General features: G+C 43.1%; 1 long non-coding RNA gene across 1 annotated transcript; it reads right to left on the reverse strand.

Annotated features, from left to right (window-relative positions):
* Nucleotides 1-4,480: 4,480 nt before the first annotated feature.
* On the reverse strand, nucleotides 4,481-7,589 carry LOC144307896 (uncharacterized). Its single transcript, XR_013374571.1, has 2 exons — nucleotides 5,143-7,589; nucleotides 4,481-4,761 (listed from the first exon to the last, which is right to left on the reverse strand). It is a non-coding gene; the product is annotated as an uncharacterized LOC144307896 (long non-coding RNA).
* Nucleotides 7,590-21,952: the final 14,363 nt, after the last annotated feature.

A 21,952-nucleotide genomic window follows, 5' to 3' on the forward strand; every position in this document is an offset into this window, starting at 1 on the left:
ACTGGATATACCAAAAATTGACCCACTGTTTTAACGGAAAAAAAAAAAAGAGGAAGATTATTTGTTCATCATAATTACTAGGAAAAATTAAAGGTTTTGGTGAAAAAATTGTCTACAAAATATGCTTTGCACGTTATTCTTGGGGGAGAAATATTCAAAGTATTTATTGCACATAAAGTGAAATCAAGACAAGATTACAAACCGTCATCCCTTCTATTCAACACTCCCTACAGGGGTGCCGCCTGGCACCTGAAGATGGTGAACAGGGCTGTACCCACAGAACAAACTCTCAGACTGTTCACTAATGGACAAACCCCAGGAGTGGTGCTTTCCAGGGAGTCACCAGGCATGTCACTTAGGGACAATTGTCTGGGAATAGAGATTGCTGGGCAGCTCCAATCCATTTGGTACCCTCCAGTGGCTGACAGGTCGTGGTTGTACAGAGCTACTGTGGATGTGACGTCATTGGTTTCAGGGCCTCCATGGAGCTGAGGAGAGGGCCCTAGGAATAGCGTTCATCACAACAGCCCAAAGCTCACTGTACCTCCTGGGATCTAGCCATCTTCCTTGATGTTCGCTCTTCCCATCGTTGCCAGCCTTGGCTTAATTAGCAGAGTTCATAAACCATTGAGTAGACAGGATTTACTCGTGTTCTCATTACTTGTATGCTTGACTGGATTTTCACAAGCCCTTCCTGCAACAACCCAGAAGTGCCCGCTCACATATGCTACATTCTAAATGAAGTTTGACTACTGTGCATCCGACTATACATTATTTACACTGCTTTCCTTTTTGTCCTGGAAGGAAACTAATATAGCCAGTGCCTGCATATTGTGAAAACTACCTGCAAAACAGGCCTCCCGGATGGTTTCTCTGGCCAACTGGTTCCATGAAATGCACATGAGGACACGGGTGGAAATTCAGAGAGTATTGGTTTTCAACTTTGCATGATAAAATCACCCAAACTCAGTGCCTGAAAGTTCCCCCAAACCTAGTGGGTGAAAATATATCCATTTCTTTTCTTCTCTCACAGTTCCATTGATCTGAATTCTGAAATATTTTTACGTACTTATGTGAATTCCATCATAATTAACATAGTTTTGGTGTACAACATACTGATTAAACAATTCTTTATATTACTCAGGGCTCCTCATGATAGGTGGAATCTTAATCCGCTTCACGTATTTCACCCATCCCTCCACCCACCTCCCCACTGGTAACCACCACTTTCTCTGTAGTTAAGAGTCTGTTCTTTTGCTTGTCCCTATTTTTCATTGTTCATGTGTTTACTTTCTTAAATTGTACGTATGAGACAAGTCATTTATTATTCGTCTTTCTATGGCAAATGGACAACTCAAATGTGGTAAGTAAAACTGAGGGTCATACTTTAGATGGGGTGACACAGCGCCTTTTGAGGAGAAGGTGGGATTAAGGAGAGAGGGGAAGGGTGACAAGTCAAGGGAATCAGAGTTGAGGCAAAAGGAGGAACGGATACAAAGGCACACAAATGGTCTCAGGCTGCCATGAGCTGGGGGCCAAGAGCCCAGTGTGGCTACATCACAAGGATGGAGGGAGAGGTAGGGGAAAATGTGGGGGGTCCCAAGAGTGCTTGGAGAGATGCTCTGCTCTTTTCAACTGCGCCTTCCATGATTGCACTTCAAAGTCCTTCCCGGCTGAATGGTTCAAGATCCTGGTTAAAACAGTTTAAACACAGGTCTGGACAGCCCACTGCTGCCGACATAACAGACGTTTGCTAGAAGGCGATCAATCTATTCCTCCTTTGAGGTTCTCTGACCATCACTTTTAGAGATTACGTGAATTGAATAATGTACGCATGGAATCCCTATGGGAAGAAAATCATCAGGTATCAGTAGAGACCTAATGCACACCCAAGGGCACAAGACTGTGGGACCCTGACTTTTGATCCTCTTAGATGATCTACACGTTATGTAAAAGCTCCTTCCCAAACCATCAGGGTAAGTTGTCATGGAAGCAGGGCAGGAAGGTCAGCACCCGGGGTTAAGGTTGCCTCCTCCTCAAGACTCCTAAAACAATCTCTGGCTCCAGAGGCCTGGTTGCTTTCCTGTCCCCAGTCAGTAAGAGTTGGCCTTAGCACTTCCTGAGAGGGCCACCTTGCCTGTTCCCTCACGTCCTTGGCCTGAATCTCTTCACAACAGAAGGACTGAATAATCCGTACTTCACGGATACAAGGGAGGAATGGGAAGAGATCAGACATTCCCAGTGTGTTCAGGGCCTGGGCACAGGGGCACCCCACAACTTGTTGGTTCATGCTGAGGGTGATGAGAAGTGATTGCTGGGCTCCTTAGTGCTGTGTGACCACTCTACGGACCAGACTCTGGGGAACCTGGCACACAAGAGGGACACTCAATGCACAGAAAAGCTCCACCACAGGCCCACATCCTCTCGGGGAGCAGAAAAACCACCCGAAAGGAGATGTGGGCCTTAGCTTTCAGCAGACTCTCTGCTGTCAGTATGAACTGGTTTTCTGAGTCATTCCCCTTGAGAGGATACTTTATTATTTTAAGTGCAGGTGCTCAGAAGTAAGCCCATCCTTTCATCCTTGTTCCAATCCATGCTGCACAAATTTCTGCTAGGAGAACTCGGCCTTCTGTGCCGGTCTCCTCGAACAGGGAGTCTCAAGATGTACGTTGAAAACTAAGGGGGTCTTGCCATGCACATTATGAAAATTAATAAAGGGACCTTCCCTGAATTGGAGCCAAGAGGCCAGAAGGGGCAGATCTCACACCCTACCATCTGTTAGCCAATTGTGAATCCAACAGGAAGAGAGGAAACTTGCAAATGCACACTACATGTCAGCTACTGCTTTACGATTTCAGTAAGAGGAAGGAAGAAAGATTTTCCTACTGGCCCCAGCAACAGGCCAGAAAGACAGTCCCAGCTCAGCCAGTGAGGGACAGTCACAGGTCAGGCAATGAGTGACAGCCATGCCAGCAAATAAGAGATAGTCACAGCCCAGCCAATGAGGGACAGTCACAGCCCAGCCAATGAGGGAAAGTCGCAGCTCAGCACCCTAGAAGTGGCTCTATTTTCACTTCCCAGTTTATGCCAGTGGACTTTTTGTTGACCACTGCCTCCTCTCCTCTGTAGAATAGCCTTTCTCTCCTTTATTCTATGGACATGCCTACGGTTTTGTTGCAGATTTCTCACGCGGATTGAAATTCCCGGCTTTTCGAAATAAATGCATTTTGGTGGCAAAATAAGTGAGTTTTATTTTTAAGATTAACTATTTTCACCTGGCAAGACAACGTCCTCCCACTTTTTAGTCTGTAGGATGCAATTTAGTAAGGAATCGTTTCCTTTGGTTCTCAAGAGTGCAAGCCATGGACTGAAGATCAGCCCAGGATTAACTCTGCTTCGTGTCCCGCCCAGCTGTCCCACCTAGAGGGACGATATGCTCTCTGGAGACTCGGTTTTCTCAGGTGTTAAGTGGAAATCTAGACCCTGCCTCATAAGGTAGCTGTGGGGTGGAGATGAGCAGGAAGGTAGGTAGTCAAAGCTCACCCTGACACATTTTCCGTGTTCTGTAAATGTTCTGCTCAGGCTTGGTCCTGCCTAGAGGAGGCAGTCATGGCACAGCACCTGGGAGAGGCTACAGGCTCTGGGGCAGAAAGAAGTTCGCGGTGGGTCATTCACTGATTGTCCGTGATCTAATGACAGTGACACTACCAAGGGGTGAGGCTGGATGGATCCTCTCCCTCAATCATGAGGTGTACATGGGGCTCCTGCACAGTTTTGGGTGATGGAACCTGACGGGGAAGGACATAGGACTGCAACTACATAAGACAGTGAGGAGGATTATGTCCCCAAGGTTTGGCTTTTCCCCAGCACTCTCGTGATTTTTATTAAAGTCAAAGGAGAACTTTACAAGTCAGTTCAGGCAGGACATCTAATGGTGGGTCCATAGTAAGTAAGGTGGGAATCACCCGCTCAGGCCGAGCCCTATGACCAGCTCACAGGCTATGTCATGCAAAATGAATAAGAAACGGAGAGTGCATAGGGAGCTGACTGGCTAGACAGTGGAGACCATGACTCTGGATCTCTGGGTTGTGACTTCAGGCCCCTCATTGAGTGTAGACATTACTTAAAAAGTAAGATTTATTAAAAAAAAAAAAAAAAAGGTGTTGCCCGGGTATTTAAGTCACTTAAGTGGCCCACTCTTGACTTCAGCACAGGTCATGATATCAGGGTTGTAACATTGAGCATCTCATCAGGCTCTGTGCCAGATGTGGATCTGCTTAAGAATATCTCTCTCCTCCTTCTGCCACTTCATGCTCACCCTCTCTTTAAAAAAGAAAGGAACTCGTTTATGTAGAAGACAATTATAAATACCAGCTACAGGCCTGTGACATGCTGAGGAGCCAGGATATAGTATAATCTGATGAATTGATAGTGTTGTCCCACTTCAGAAGGAAAAAAATAAACCACAACCCATCCAAACTAAATACTTAGGGCAAAAGCCCATGTTTTAATAACAGAAACTTCTAACGTTCAAGTTGCAAGGCTTTTTCTCAGCCACAAGAAGGCAATTTTCTTAGCAAACTCCCGCTAGGAAGCATCAACAATATCTGGTTGCATCCCAGGACAGACCTGCTTTCTCATTGATCACTTCCTTGAGGGGAGTTCAAATTTGGGGTGTGAATATCTTTGTTGAGAAAGTGGTCTGACTCAAGTGTGTCGAGTACTTTCTCAAGGTGACTGATTACGTCTTGTCTTTGAAATCTGAAATTAAAGAGACAAATCGTTAGCCAAGGGAAACCCAAAGAACCTATGAAGCAGAACTCTCTGTAGAAAATTCAAGAAGTCCCATCCCATTTACATGAGAACAGGTAAGGGACATCTTCAAGGTTAGGGACAATCCAGCAAATACAAGGAGTACCGGTTATGGGTCTAGGCCCACCTCAACTTTGGTGTGAACAGTAGACCCACGGAGCTTGGAAGAAAAAGTGAGACTCAGATAATATCAATCTAAAACTGGAAACAACATGAACTCTGAGTGAGGACCAGAGTTTCAGAAATGCCAGGTGGGCACGACCCCACCCCTCACCCAGCACCATACTGGGCCCGCTGGGAAATACACTGGACAATTCCTCCTACACTCACCTCGCTGCTTCCTTCATGGCATACGCGACATATTTTCTCCACAGCTCTGGAGGAACTTGCGCTCCTTCAAGCAATTTGAGGATTTTTTCATATTCTGAATATATATATATATATATTTAAAAAAAGACCTTCAGCATTGCAAAGTACAAAGAGGATGTAGAACTCAATCCTGGTATCTCAGGAATCGTTCAAGTGGTAAAATGTTACAGAGCATGTGGGTTTTCGTTGGTTGCATCCATATACCCGAACACAGCCACCAATGGAACTCTGACACCCAGTAACCAATTAAGGAATGCAGAACAACAACAACAAAACGTTTACTGGGACACTTTAGTCCAAATAAAGAGGAACCATTCCAATTGTGAAAACCCATTTCTGGCAAAGGTTGAGCCTCAAGAGGTCAGTTGAATGTAGTCTAAATCATAGGATGAGAAAGCAGATTTCCTCTGCTTTCATGGAGAGAAATTCTTATTCTACTTATGTCCTCCAAACTGTTGAATCTCCTTCTTTAATTGCTCTTTGATTTCAATATTGATTTCCATTGGCATTGGCAGTTTATCTGGCAGAACTTCTGACACAGACATTGCTCTCACCCTGGGGTCATCTGCAGAGAGACAACTGGTAATGATTCCTCCCACCCAGTGCATACTACCAGGTTTGTGAAGCAAGCCACCCTTGCTGTCACTGGTTAAGTCACGAGACAAAGAATCCAACGGACTGTGTGGAATACCATCTCCTGCCATATGCATAAGTTCTGGAGGAAACAGATTTTGACAAGCAGCCATGAGTGGAGTTTGACCACTTTCCCTCCCCTCCCCATGGATACTGTGAAAGACAGATGCATCTGGAAACCAGGTCCAATATGGAGCTGCAATCTCATGGAATTCAACAAACCCACACGTGCTCCATGTCTCTAAAGTTTTCATTTCATAGGACGATGCTATAACAGATAGACGTATCAGACTTGAAAATTTGCCTCAGGAAAAATAATAGAACAAGGAAACCTCTTATATTCTTGGCACTGTGCATACACACAGGAACCTAATGGAACACTATAACCAATTAAGAAACATTCACAGAGCCCTGGCGCTCATGATGTAATGTCCGCTTGATTCCCTCAACAAAGCAAAGAGCTGAATGTCTCACTCGATGTCAGGATGTCTGATATTGGCACTATATCACCAAAAATCCCAGGCAGTAAATGATGCTCCTCATCTCTCTTTTCTGTCTCAGGAGATCAATTGATTTCTACACCTAGTGCAACACCTCTACTTCATTTCTTCATCCTCCTGTGTGCCGAGCATCAAGCCAAAACTGGCAATCAGCAGTGAACAAGATAGAAGAACAAGTGAACAAGAAGAAACCCAACTTTTTTGGAATGTATAGACTCATGCGGAAGTCAGGTGGTAGGTATAAAGCGAGCAAAGGGAGTAATACAGTTTGAGTTTCTGTCAGGGAGTAAGTAAGCAGAGATGTGACAGATAGCAGGAGGGGAAAGCCCCCATGAGCACGTGGTCAGGCAGGGCACTCTGAGGAGGTGACCCCTAGACAGAGCCAGGAGCAGGAGACATAGCCGACCTACGCACACGCAGGGCAGGACTTCCAGCTGCAGTGGGGGATATGCAGGGCCCCTAGGATGGGATGAGCCAGGGTTCTGAAACATAGGACAGAGGGAGAAACAGCAAGAAGGACACAGAGAGGACAGGTGAATAAAGGAAAGGATGGAAGGTCCAGATCCTGCAGCGCATGCAGACCGGTGTTGGGGCCTCAGATTCTGTTTTGAGTGCAGGGGGGGAGCTGACTGCAGACTAAGGATACACATGTCATCATCTAATTTCTGCGTGGACATGGTGACTCTGGTCACATGGCAACAGATGGGCTCCTAGGGTCAAGTGGGAAAGCAGGACATAAGCTCAGAAGCTAGTGGAGCATGTGGCTGAGGGAGGAGGCAGTATGGAATGAGGGGCAGTGTAACAAGGGAATCAAGGGTAATGACAGTATTAAGAGTCTTGATAGAAAGAGAGCACAAAGAAGAATGAAAAGGCATGTTCAATAAGGAGAAGGAAACATGTAGACTGTGGAGTTTGGGAAGCCAGGAACCTTTCCAGGAAGGGCACAATGAACACCTGGTCCAGTGGGGCTGAGAAACTGATGGCAGCATCACCCAGGGCTGGTGACCTTGATGGGAAGTGTTCCCATGGTGTAGAGGAGCTAGGACAGAACTCCCCTGGGTCCGGAAGGAAGGGGAGGGGACGACAGGCATCCTCACCATCTTCCAAGGACATGGCTGAGCCCCTGGGGTGGGATGCTCCCTCGCTTCCCTTTTTCTCTGACAGCAGCGTCATCCTCAGTATTCTCTTAAATGGAGGTGGAACGACGGATTTTCCAGGACGTTTCATTTGGCTTCGAGCCCCGACAGCAGACTCCTCTGCTTTATCAGTCATCAGTTCCTGAGGAGCATCAAGAAACATGTTCCAGATACATAAAAGATGGCGGAAGAGTAGAGTCCCCAAGTCACCTGTCCCCACAAAATTACCTAGATAACCTTCAAATCATCCTGAAAATCTACGAATTCGGCCTGAGATTTAAAGAGAGAACAACTGGAATGCTACAGTGAGAAAAGTTCACGCTTCTATCAAGGTAGGAAGACGGGGGAGGGGGGGGGAGAAATAAAGAAACAAAAGGCATCCAAGAGGGAGGAGCCCCGCGAGGAGCCAGGCAAAGGCCTGGGCGAGTGCCCCCAGAACAGGAAAGCACCGTCCCGGGGAAGCAAGAGCTTCACCAATCTTCCCGGACAGAATAGGTGCTGGCAGGGAGTTAGAGCAGGACCCCAGGAGGGCGGGGCTGCCCTCAGGCTCCCTGGGACACTAACAGACACCTGCGCCCCGGGGAGAGTGCGCCGAGCTCCCTAAAGGGCTGCAGCATGCAGGGCTGGACCGGGAGCAGCTCGGAGGGGCTCAGGGGGAGGAAGAGGCGCCGTGGAGGGGGCTGCGCAGGGCGCCGGGGACACAGCCCAGGATCCGGCCTCCCCTCTGAACAGGCAGAGGCCAGGAGGGCCCAGTAAAGCAAGGACACTCCTGCCCCGAGCTGAGCATATCAGCGGCCCGGCCCCGGAGCCTCCAGGCCCCTGCGGGCTGAGAGCTCCGAGTTACTGCGGGAGCTGAATCCAGGGCTTCAGAGCTGGCTGCCGCCACTGGGGTTGTTCCACCTGGGGCCTCACGGGTAAACAATCCCCACTGAGCCCTGCACCAGGCAGGGGGCTGTGCAGCTCCCCCAAATGCTAACACCTGAAAATCAGCACAACAGATCCCTCCCCCAGAAGACCAGCTAGATAGACAAGTTCCAGGGGAAGTCAAGGGAAATAAAGTATACAGAATCAGAAGATACTCCCCCGTGTTTTTTCTTTTTTTTTTTTTGATTTTTGATTTCTGTTTGCTTCCCCCTCCCTTTTTTTCCTTTCTCTTTTTCTTCCCTTTTTCTTCTTTTTTTCTTCCTTTTTTCTTTTTTTGTTTTTCTCTTTTCTTTCGTTCTTTCTCTCCTCTCTTTTTCTCCTTTTCCCAATACAACTTGTTTTTGGCCACTCTGCACTGAGCAAAATGACTAGAAGGAAAACCTCACCTCAAAAGAAAGAATCAGAAACAGTCCTCTCTCCCACAGAGTTACAAAATCTGGAATACAATTCAATGTCAGAAAGCCAATTCAGAAGCACTATTATAAAGCTACTGGTGGTTCTAGAAAAAAGCATTAGGGACTCAACAGACTTCATGACTGCAGAATTTAGATCTAATCAGGCAGAAATTAAAAATCAATCGAATGAGATGCAATCCAAACTAGAAGTCCTAACGACGACGGTTAACGAGGTGGAAGAAAGAGTGAGTGACATAGAAGACAAGTTGATGGCAAAGAGGGAAACTGAGGAAAAAAGAGACAATTAAAGACCATGAGGAAATAAATGACAGCCTGAGGAAGAAAAACCTACATTTATTTGGGGTTCCTGAGGACACCGAGAGGGACAGAGGTCCAGAATATATATTTGAACAAATCATAGCTGAGAACTTTCCTAACTTGGGAAGGGAAACAGGCATTCAGATCCAGGAAATAGAGAGACCTCCCCCCCCCCAAAATCAATAAAAACCGTTCAACACCTCGACATTTAATAGTTAACTTGCAAATTCCAAAGATAAAGAGAAGATCCTTAAAGCAGCAAGAGACAAGAAATCCTTGACTTTTATGGGGAGGAGTATTAGGGTAACAGCAGACCTCTCCACAGAGACATGGCAGGCCAGAAAGGGCTGGCAGGATATATTCAGGGTCCTAAATGAGAAAAACATGCAACCAGGAATACTTTATCCAGCAAAGCTCTCATTCAGAATGGAAAGAGAGATAAAGAGCTTCCAAGACAGGCAGGAACTGAAAGAAAATGTGACCTCCAAACCAGCTCTGCAAGAAATTTTAAGGGGGACTCTTAAAATTCCCCTTTAAGAAGAAGTCCAGTGGAACAATCCACAAAAACAAGGACTGAAAAGATATCATGATGACACTAAACTCATATCTTTCAATAGTAACTCTGAACGTGAATGGCCTTAACGACCCCATCAAAAGGCATAGGGTTTCAGACTGGATAAAAAAAGCAGGACCCATCTATTTGCTGTCTACAAGAGACTCATTTTAGACAGAAGGACACCTACAGCCTGAAAATAAAAGGTTGGAGAACCATTTACCATTCAAATGGTCCTCAAAGGAAAGCAGGGGTAGCCATCCTTATATCAGATAAACTAAAATTTACCCCGAAGACTGTAGTGAGAGATGAAGAGGGACACTATATCATACTTAAAGGATCTATCCAACAAGAGGACTTAACAATCTTCAATATATATGCCCCGAATGTGAGAGCTGCCAAATATATCACTCAATTAATAACCAAAGTTAAGACATACTTAGTTAATAATACACTTTTACTTGGTGACTTCAATCTAGCAGTTTCTACACTCGATAGGTCTTCAAAACACAACATCTCCAAGGAAACGAGAGCTTTAAATGATACACTGGATCAGATGGATTTCACACATATCTACAGAACTTTACATCCAAACGCAACTAAATACACATTCTTCTCAAGTGCACATGGAACTTCCTCCAGAATAGACCACATACTGGGTCACAAATCGGGTCTGAACCGATACCAAAAGATTGGGATCATCCCCTGCATATTCTCAGACCATAATGCCTTGAAATTAGAACTAAATCACAACAAGAAGTTTGGAAGAACTTCAAACACGTGGAGGTTAAGGACCATCCTGCTAAAAGATGAAAGGGTCAACCAGGAAATTAAGGAAGAATTAAAAAGATTCATGGAAACTAATGACAATGAAGATACAATCATTCAAAATCTTTGGGACGCAGCAAAAGCAGTCCTGAGGGGGAAATACATCGCAATACAAGCATCCATTCAAAAACTGGAAAGAACTCAAATACAAAAGCTAACCTTACACATAAAGGAGCTAGAGAAAAAAACAGCAAATAGATCCTACACCCAGCAGAAAAAGAGAGTTAATAAAGATTCGAGCAGAACTGAACGAAATCGAGACCAGAAGAACTGTGGAACAGATCAACAAAAGGAGGAACCAGGAGTTGGTTCTTTGAAAGAATTATAAGATAGAAAAACCATTAGCCAGCCTTATTAAAAAGAAGAGAGAGAAGACTCAAATTAATAAAATCATGAATGAGAAAGGAGAGATCACTACCAACACCAAGGAAATACAAACGATTTTAAAAACATATTATGAATAGCTATATGCCAATAAATTAGGCAATCTAGAAGACACGGATGTGTTTTTGGAAAGCCACAAACTACCAAAAGTGGAACAGGAAGAAATAGAAAATCTGAACAGGCCAATAACCAGGGAAGAAATTGAAGCAGTCATCAAAAATCTCCCAAGACACAGAAGTCCAGGGCCAGATGGCTTCCCAGGGGAATTCTGTCAAACGTTTAAATAAGAAACCATACCTATTTACTAAAGTTGTTTGGAATGATAGAAAGAGATGGAGTACTTCCAAATTCGTTCTATGATGCCAGCATCACCTTAATTCCAAAACCAATGACCCCACCAAAAAGGAAAATTACAGACCAATATCCGTGATGAACATGGATGCAAAAATTCTCAACAAGACACTAGCCAATAGGATCCACAGTACATTGAGAAAATTATTCACCATGACCAAGTAGGATTTATTCCCGGGACACAAGGCTGGTTCAACACTCGGAAAACAATCAATGTGATTCATCATATCAGCAAGAGACAAACCAAGAACCATATGATCCTCTCATTAGATGAAGAGAAAGCATTTGACAAAATACAGCATCCATTCCTGATCAAAACTCTTCAGAGTGTAGGGATAGAGTGAACATTCCTCAGCATCTTAAAAGCCTTCTATGAAAAGACCACAGCAAATACAATTCTCACTGGGGAAGCACTGGAAGCCTTTCCCCTAAGATCAGGAACAAGACAGGGATGTCCACTCTCACCACTGCTGTTCAACATAGTACTGGAAGTCCTAGCCTCAGCAATCAGACAACAAAAAGACATTAAAGGCATTCAAACTGGCAAAGAAGAAGTCAAACTCTCCCTCTTCACTGATGACATGATACTCTACATTGAAAACCCAAAAGCCTCCACCCCAAGATTGCTAGAACTCATACAGCAAATTGGTAGCGTGGCAGGATACAAAATCAATGCCCAGAATTCAGTGGCATTTCTCTACACTAACAATGAGACTGAAGAAAGAGAAATTAAGGAGTCAATCCCATTTACAATTGCACCCAAAAGCATAAGATTCCTCGGAATAAACTTAACCAAAGTGGTAAACGATGTATACCCGGAAAACTATAGAACTCTTCTGAAAGAAATTGAGGAAGACACAAAGAAATGGGAAAATATTCCATGCTCATGGATTCGCAGAATTAATATTGTAAAAATGTCAATGTTACCCAGGGCAATTTACATGTTTAATGCAATCCCTATCAAAATGCCATGGACTTTCTTCAGAGAGTTAGAACAAATTATTTTGAGATTTGTGTGGAATCAGAAAAGACCCCGAATAGCCAGGGGAATTTTAAAAAAGAAAACCATAGCTGGGGGCATCACAATGCCAGATTGCAGGTTGTATTACAGAGCTGTGGTCATCAAGACAGTGTGATAATGGCACAAAAAGAGACACATAGATCCATGGAACAGGTTAGGGAAACCAGAAGTGGGCCTTGAACTCTATGGTCAACTAATATTCGACAAAGCGGGACAGACTATCCACTGGACAATAGACAGTCTCTTCAATAAATGGTGCTGGGAAAATTGGACCGCCACGTGCAGAAGAATGAAACTAGGCCATTCTCTTACACCATACACAAAGATAAACTCAAAATGGATGAAAGATCTAAATGAGAGACAAGAGTCCATCAAAATCCTAGAGGAGAACTCAGGCAACACCGATTTTGAACTTCGCCATAGCAACTTCATGGAAGATACATCCATGAAGGCAAGAGAAACAAAAGCAAAAATGAATTATTGGGACTTAATCAAGATAAGAAGCTTCTGCACAGCAAAAGAAACAGTCAACAAAATTAAAAGACCACCTACACAATGGTAGAAGATATTTGCAAATGACGTATCAGATGAAGGGCTAGTTTCCAAGATCTGTAAAGAACTTATTAAACGGGATCCCTGGGTGGCGCAGCGGTTTAGCGCCTGCCTTTGGCCCGGGGCATGATCCTGGAGACCCGGGATCGAATCCCACGTCGGGCTCCCGGTGCATGGAGCCTGCTTCTCCCTCTGCCTATGTCTCTGCCTCTCTCTCTTTCTCTCTGTGTGACTATCATAAATAAAATAAAATAAAATAAAATAAAAATTAAAAAAAAGAACTTATTAAACTGAACAGCAAAGAAACAAACAATCCAATCATGAAGTGGGCAAAAGACATGTACAGAAATCTCACACGGAAGACATAGACATAGCCAACATGCACATGAGAACATGCTCTGCATCACTTGCCATCAGGGAAATACAGATCAAAACCATAATGAGATACCACCTCACACCAGTGAGAATGGGGAAAATTAACAAGCCAGGAAACCAAAAATGTTGGAGAGGATGCGGAGAAAAGGGAACCCTCTTGCACTGTTGGTGGGAATGTGAAATGGTGCAGCCATTTCCAGCCACTCTGGAAAACTGTGTGGAGGTTCCTCAAAGAGTTAAAAATGGACCTGCCCTACGACCCAGCAATTGCACTGTTGGGGATTTACCCCAAAGATACAGATGCAGTGAAATGCCGGGACACCTGCACCCCAATGTTTCTAGCAGCAATGTCCATAATAGCCAAACTGTGGAAGGAGCCTCGGTGTCCATCGAAAGATGAATGGATAAAGAAGATGTGGTCTATGTATACAATGGAATATTACTCAGCCATTAGAAATGACAAATACCCACCATTTGCTTCGACGTGGTTGGAGCTGGAGGGTATTATGCTGAGTGAAATAAGTCAATTGGAGAAGGACAAACATTATATGGTCTCATTCATTTGGGGAATATAAAAAATAGCGAAAGGGAATAAAGGGGAAAGGAGAAAAAATGAGTGGGAAATATCAGAATGGCAGACAGAACATAAGAGACTCCTATCTCTGGGAAATGTACAAGGGGTTGTGGAAAGGGGAGTGGGCAGGGGGTGGGGGTGACTGGGTGACAGGCACTGAGGGGGGCACTTGATGGGATGAGCACTGGGTGTTATGCTATATGTTGGGAAATTGATCTCCAATTAAAAAAATATGTAAGTAAGTAAATAAATAAATAAGAAAAAAAGAGTGTTCCCCTTTCTCCACATCCTCTCCAACATTCATTGTTTCCTATCTTGTGAATTTTCCCCATCCTCACTGGTGTGAGGTGGTATCTCATTGTACTGTTGATTTGTATTTCCCTAATCGTAGGTGATGCGGAGCATATTCTCATGTGCTTGTTGGCCATGTCTATGTCTTACTCTGTGAGATTTCTGTTCATGTCTTTTTCCCATTTCATGATTGGATTGTTTATTTCTTTGCTATGGAGTTAAGTTCTTTAGAGATCCGGATACTAGCCCTTTATCTGATAAGTCATTTGCAAATATCCTCTACTGTTCCATACATGGTCTTTTAGTTTTGTTGACTGTTTCTTTTGCTGTGCAGAAGCTTATTTTTTTAATAATAAATTTATTTTTTATTGGTGTTCAATTTGCTAACATATAGAATAACACCCAGTGCTCATCCCGTCAAGTGCCCCCTCAGTGCTCATCACCCATTCACCCCCACCCCCCGCCCTCCTCCCCTTCCACCACCCCTAGTTCATTTCACAGAGTTAGGAGTCTTCATGTTCTGTCTCCCTTTCTGATATTTCCTACCCATTTCGTCTCCCTTCCCTTCTATTCCCTTTCACTATTATTTATTTTCCCCAAAAGAATGAGACCAAATAATGTTTGTCCTTCTCCTATTGATTTATTTCACTCAGCATAATACCCTCCAGATCCATCCACGTTGAAGAAGAAGCTTCTTATCTTGATTAAGTACCCATAGTTCACTTTTGCTTTTGTTTCTCTTGCCTTCATAGATGTATCTTGCAAGAAGTTGCTGTGTCCAAGTTCAGAAAGGGTGTTGCCTGTGTTCTCCTCTAGAATTTTGATGGAATCTTGTCTCACATTTAGATATTTTATCCATTTTGAGTTTATCTTTGTATATGGTGTAAGAAAATGGTCTAGTTTCATTCTTTTGCATGTGGCTCTCCAATTAACCAGCACCACTTATTGAAGAGACTGTCCTTTTCCCAGTGGAGAGTCATTCCTGCTTTGTCGAATATTAGTTAACCATAGAATGGAGGGCCCATTTCTGCGTTCTCTATTATGTTCCATTGATCTATATGTCTGTTTTTGTGCCAGAGCCATACTGTCTTGATTATAATAGCTTTGTAATACAACTTGAAATCCAGCATTGTGATGCACCTGTCTCTGGTTTTCTTTTTCAATATTCCCCTGGCTATTGAGGGTCTTTTCTGATTCCACACAAATCTTAAGATGATTTCTTCCAACTCTCTGAAGAAAGTCCTTGGTATTTTGATAAGGATTGCATTAAATGTGTAAGTGGCGCTGGGTAGCTTGTGTTTTTCACAATATTAATTCTTCCAATCCATGAGCAAGAAAAATTTTTCTACCACTTTATGTCTTCCTCAATGTCCTTCAGAAGTGTTCTGTAGTTTTTATGGTATAGGTCCTTTACCTCTTTGATTATGTTTATTCCTAGGTATCTTATGCTTTTGGGTGCAATTGTAAATGAGATTGACTTCTTAATTTCTTTTTCTTCAGTCTCATTGTTAGTGTATAGAAATGCCACTGATTTCTGGGCATTGATTTTGTATCCTGCCACACTGCCGAATTGCTGTATGAGTTCTAGCAATCTTGGGATGGAGGCTTTTGGGTTTTCTATGTACAGTATCATGTCATCTGTGAAAGAGGGAGAGTTTGACTTCTTCTTTGCCCATTTGAATGCCTTTTATTTCTTTTTGTTGCCTGATTGCTGAGGCTAGGCCTTCTAGTACTATGGTGAATAGTAGTGGTGAGAGTGGACATCCTTGTCTTGTTCCTGATCTTAAGGGAAGGGCTCTCAGTGTTTCCCCATTGAGAATGATATTTGCTGTGGGATTTTCATAGATGGCTTTTAAGATGCTGAGGAATGTTCCCTCTATCCCCACACTCTGAAGAGTTTTGATCAGGAATGGATGCAATATTTTGTCAAATGCTTTCTCTGCATCTATTGAGAGCATCATATGGTTCTTGTTTTTTCTCTTGCTGATGTGATCTATCACGTTGATTGTTTTACACGTGTTGAACCAGACTTGCATCTCCGGGATAAATCCCACTTGGTCATGGTAAATAACCTTATTAGTGTATTGTTGGATCCTATTTGCTAGTATCTTGTTGAGAATTTTTGCATCTGTGTTCATCAGGGATATTGGTCTATAATTCTCCCTTTTGGTGGGGCCTTTGTCTGGTTTGGGAACTAAGGTGATGCTGGCCTCATAAATTGAGTTTGGCAACATTTCATCCTATTCTATCTTTGGGAACAATTTTAGTAGAATAGGTATTGTTTCTTCTGTAAACATTTGATAGAATTCCCCTGGAAGCCATCTGGCCCTGGACTTTTGTGTAATGGGAGGTTTTGATGACTTCTTCAATTTCCACCTTGGTTATTGGCCTGTTCATGTTTTCTATTTCTTCCTGTTACAGTTTTGGTAATTTGTGGTTTTCCAGAAATGCATCCATTTCTTCTGGACTGCCTAATTTATTGACATATGGCTACTCATGATACGTTTTCAAAATTGTTTGTACTTCCTTTGTATTTGTTGAGATCTCTCCTTTTTCATTCGTGATTTTATGAATTTCAGTCTTTTTACTTTTGAATAAGGCTGGCTCATGGTTTATCCATCTTTTTAATTCTTTCAAGGAACCAACTCCTGGTTTTGTTCATCTGTTCTACCGTTCTGGTCTCTATTTCATTGAGTTCTGCTCGAATCTTTGTTAACTCTCTTCTTCTGCTTAGTGTAGGTTTTATTTTCTGTTCATTCTCCAGTTCCTTTAGGTGTGAGGTTAGCTTGTGTATTTGTTTTTTCCAATTTTTAATATATTTTAATTACTTATTCATGAGGGACACAGACAGACAGAGTCAGAGACACAGGCAGAGAGAGAAGCAGGCCCCATTCAGGGACCCCAATGTGGGACTCGATCCCAGGACTCTAGTATCACACCCTGGGCCAAAGGCAGGAACTAAACCACTGAGCCCCCCAGAGATTCCTCGTTTTTTTCCAATTTATTGAGGAACGGTTTATTGCAATGCATTTCCTTCTTAGGACTGCTTTTACTGTATCCCAAAGATTTTGAACGGTTGTATCTTCATTTTCATTAGTTTCCATGAATCTTTTTAATTGTTCTCTAATTTCATGGTTGACCCTTTCATCTTTTAGCAGGATGCTCTTTAACCTCCACGTGTTTGAGTTTCTTCCAAATTTCTTCTTGTGGTTGAGATCTAGTTTCAAAGCACTGTGGTCTGAAAATATGCAGGGGACAATCCTCATCTTATGGTATCAGTTGAGACCTGATTCAAAAATCAGGTCCTAGTATGTGGTCTATTCTGGAGGAAGTTCCATGTGCACTTGAGAAGAATGTGTATTCAGTTGCGTTCGGATGCAAAATTCTGTAAATATCTGTGAAATCCATCTGGTCCAGTGTATTATTTAAAGCTCTTGTTTCTTTGGTGATGTTGTGCTCAGGATCTCTGTCATTTGCAGAAAGTGCCATGTTGAGATCTCCTACTATTAGTGTATTATTATGTACATATGTGTTTACTTTGGATATTAATTATTTGGTACACTTGGCAGCTGCCACATTAGGGGCATAAATATTCATGATTGTTATATCTTCTTGTTGGAAAGACCCTTTAAGTATGATATAGTGTCCCTCTTCATCTCTTACTACAGTCTTTGGGATAAACTTTAATTTATCTTTTATGAGGATTGCTACCCCAGCTTTCTTTTGAGGACCATTTGAATGGTCAATGGTTCTCCAACCTTTCATTTTCAGGCTTGAGGTGTCCTAAGGTCTCAAATGAGTCTCCTGTAGACAGCAAATAGATAGGTATTGCTTTTTTATCCAGTCCAAAACCCTGTGTCTTTTGATGAGATCATTTAGCCCATTCATTTTCAGAGTAACTATTGAAAGATATGAATTTAGTGTCATCGTAATACCTATTCAGTCCCTGTTTTTGTGCATTATTTCTTGGGGCTTCCTCTTTCTTTTACAGGGTCCCCTTTAATATTTCTTGCACAGCTGGTTTGGTGGTCACATATTCTTTCAGTTTCTGCCTATCTTGGAAGCTCTTTATCTCTCCTTCTATTTTGTTTTTTTTTTTATGATAGTCACACAGAGAGAGGGAGAGAGAGGCAAAGACACAGGCAGAGGGAGAAGCAGGCTCCATACAGGGAGCCTGACGTGGGATTCGATCCCTGGTATCCAGGATCGCGCCCCGGGCCAAAGGCAGGCGCTAAACCGCTGTGCCACCCAGGGATCCCCTCTCCTTCTATTTTGAATGAGAGCCTTGCTGAATAAAGTATTCTTGGCTGCAGGTTCTTCTCACTTAGGACCCTGAGTATATCCTGCCAGCCCTTTCTGGCCTGCCAGGTCTCTGTATGGAAGTCTGCTGTTGATCTAATATTTCTCCCCATAAAATTTAGGGATCTCTTGTCTCTGGCTGCTTTAAGGAATTTCTCTTTATCTTTGGAATTTGCAAGTTTCACTATTAAATGTCAAGGTGTTGAACGGTGTTTATTAATTTTGAGGGGATACCTCTCTATCTCCTGCATCTCAATGCCCATTTCCCTCCTCAAATTAGGGAATTTCTCAGCTATGATTCGTTCAAATATGTTTTCTGGCCCTCTGGCCCTGTCAGCACTCTCTGGAACCCCAATTATATGTAGATTTTTCCTTCTGAGGCTGTCATTTATTTCCCTTAACCTTTCCTCATGGTTTTTTAATTGTTTTTCTCTTTTTTCCTCAGCTTCCTTCTTTGCCATCAACTTGTATTCTATGTCTCTTACTCTTTCTTCCACCTCATTAACCCTCATCGTTTGCACCTCCAGTTTGGATTGCATCTCGTTTAATTGATTTTTAATTCCTGCCTGATTAGATCTAAATTCTGCAGTCATGAAGTTTCTTGAATCCTTTATGCTTTTTTCCAGAGCCACCAGTAGCTTTATAATTGTGCTTCTGAATTGGCTTTCTGAATTCTAATTGTAATCCAAATTCTGTAACTCTGTGGCAGAGAGTACTGTTTCTGATTCTTTCTTTAGTGGTGACTTCTTCCTTCTAGTCATTTTTCTCAGTGCAGAGTGGGTGTATGAGCGGGTTGAGTCAATAATATCAACCATGACCTAAGGAAATTTCACCCTAGATGATTCTGACGAGGTCAGAGACCAGAAATTGAAAACAAAGATCAGAACGAAATAAAACAAAAGGACCACTAAAGTGAAAAACAAATTTTAAAGCAAAGTAGTAAAAAATAAAAGGCCAAAAATCCCAAAGAAGAAAAAAAAGGAAAGAAAAAAAGAAAAAGTAAAGAGAAAAAAAAGAAAAAAAAGGAGAAGAAAAAAAGGAGTGGACTGGGAGATGATGGTCATGACAAAGTTGTAGTGGAGGGAAAATTAAGTCTACCTGAGGGGTCCTAGAGGGTGATCCTCTTGGTTCTGTGTATATTAAGTTCAGTATGTTAGAAGATGCTCAGTCCCAAATTTATGTAAACCAGAAATATTTGTAGAGGGCCCCAACATTGACCACCAAAACATAAATGAGATAAAAGAGGGGGGCAGAATGGGAACGAAGAGAGAATACAATCTCATAGCATGAACCAGCACAGTATATCACTTGGTTCTGGGCGCATGCTGCTCATGTTTTAGATTGTATTAAATTTTGCCATTGTAGAACAAAATGAGGCAAAGAAAACAAAAAACACAAAACAAAAAATAATATCTTGTATATCTCCCAAAACTGAGTATGTTGAAGAGAATCTAGAAATGGAAAATATATCTAAGACCTATAATTGTAGAAATATGATAGTCAAAAAGGAAGAAACTTAAAAATGAAGAGGTGGTAAAATATTGTAGTTAAGGTGAGTAAAGAGAAAAAAATTGGAAATTTATAGTCTTATATAAACATGAGTTGTATTGGAAAAAGGAAAAAAATAGGAGGAGTACTCTCTAGTTCTATATACTGTAAATTCCTCGACTTCCCCTGGAGCTTTCCAGTGCTGCTTATTCAAGAACTTGTTCTTCTCCTGTTCTTCCAGCTGGTCTTCTGGGGGAGGTGTCTGCTGTGCTGATTCTCCGGTGCATGTACCTGGGGGAGCTGCCCCACCTCCTGCCAGGTTCGGGGAGAGCTGTTTACCCCATGAAGCCTCTGTTCCCTGGTGGCCCCACCACTCCCAGGCAGAGGGAAACAGGAGGAAAACAACAATGGCAGTGGTCACATTCCCAGGTCTGGACTCAGCTCCCCACTAGTAACTAAGGCAGTCTCCCAGTCCACACTGGCCGAGATGCTCCTGGGGCCAGCGCGGGTGCACTGATCTGCACAGCTTGGTGGCGCCCCACAGCAGGAGAGTCTTCGCTGTCCTGTGCCCTCCCCACTTCCACCTGTCCCAGAGGGAGTGCAGGATCGTGGGCTTTGTCTGATCGGCGCCCTGGGATCCGGGGCCCTGTGCTGCTGGAATCGGGCTCCCGGGGGGCTCAGCTCCCGAAGGCAGCAGGGCAGAGACACCTCTGTCCGGAGCCGCCCACCTGACCAATCGGCTTCTCTCAGATGCCCCACCGGGTGCTCGCTCCAACCCTTTACCGAGATCGGTCCACAGTTTGTGGCGTGCTTTTCCCCGGGCACACTTCCTCTATTAGTGACTCTGGGAAACTGGAGGCTTCACTGCCTCCTCCTGCAATTCGGCCCAATTTCTCTGCTGAGCGCTTTTGGTTTGGGAAGAATCCAATGAAAATTTTTTTAAGTTCCTGCTTCTCCGGGGCTGGCCTTTCCTGTCCCGGAGCCTCTCGCTGCCTGGCCTTAGCCTGGCTTCTCGCAGTGCCCCTCCCCCACTTGATTCTATTTTATTTTATTTTATTTTATTTTATTTTATTTTATTTTATTTTATTATTTTCCGCCTTTCTACCTTGCTAGAAGCAAAAACCCTCTCTCTGTAGCGTTCCGGCTGTTTTCTCTTTATATCTCGGGTCGAATTCATAGGTGTTCATGATGGTTTGAAACTTATCTAGGTAAGTTGGTGGGGCCAGGTGAGTTGAGGACCCCTACTCCTCCACCATCTTGCCCCGCTTCCGGCAAATGGCTTTCTAAGGGGGGGCCCAGACATCTCTGCAGAGCTCCATGGTGGCATTTCTCTTCTCTTTTGTTCCGAAATTACTTTGGGCTTGCCCTGAGGAAGGACCAAATCTTTATGCTATTAATAATCATTATTGCAACCTTCCCCAATGGACCTGTGGCCAAGTTCTAGGGTAGCAATGCATGATAGCAAGTTAGTAATCAAATTTTAAGGATTATTTGATTCTGGCTCTGAACTGACACTAATATTTGGAGAACTGAAATTTCATGGTGTACAGAAATGGCTGATGGATGTCATGGGATCAATATGGTTTTACATCATGTCCATGTCATTGATCTCTGAATCCATTAACTGGTTATTATTTCCTCTGATGCAGAATGTAGAATTAGAATATTCAGAAAAGGATAGAATTCCTATTTTGGATCTCTGGCCTGTCAAATGAAGGTTTCTATGGTAGTAGAGGCCAAGTAGAAGCCACTAGAACTACCTACTTATAAAGATACAAACCAAACACAACCTTTCATCTTGGAGGAATTGTGGCAGCTTCAAGATATAAAAGGTATAGGTGGGGGTTTTAGGACATCAACTTACATCTATGTCCTATATAGAAACAGAAAGAACTTTGAAAATGACAGACAATGATAACAATCCTAAACACATGATTATTCCAGTGACATCTGATTCTTCTCATGTGCTTTGGTTGTTTTAGCCATCAAAACATCTCCCAGGATGCTGGTAAACAGTGTTGATTGGAAAAAATGCTTTTTCCTCTATCACCAGAGTTTGGCTTCAGCTTGAAGCCAATAAGTCACTTCTTACCTCAAGTGCTGGTTGTAACATAGAATTCTTTGTTGTGTGGCACCCATCAACAAGTGA

Source organism: Canis aureus, chromosome X (assembly GCF_053574225.1).
Source record: "Canis aureus isolate CA01 chromosome X, VMU_Caureus_v.1.0, whole genome shotgun sequence".
Classification (NCBI taxonomy): domain Eukaryota; kingdom Metazoa; phylum Chordata; class Mammalia; order Carnivora; family Canidae; genus Canis; species Canis aureus.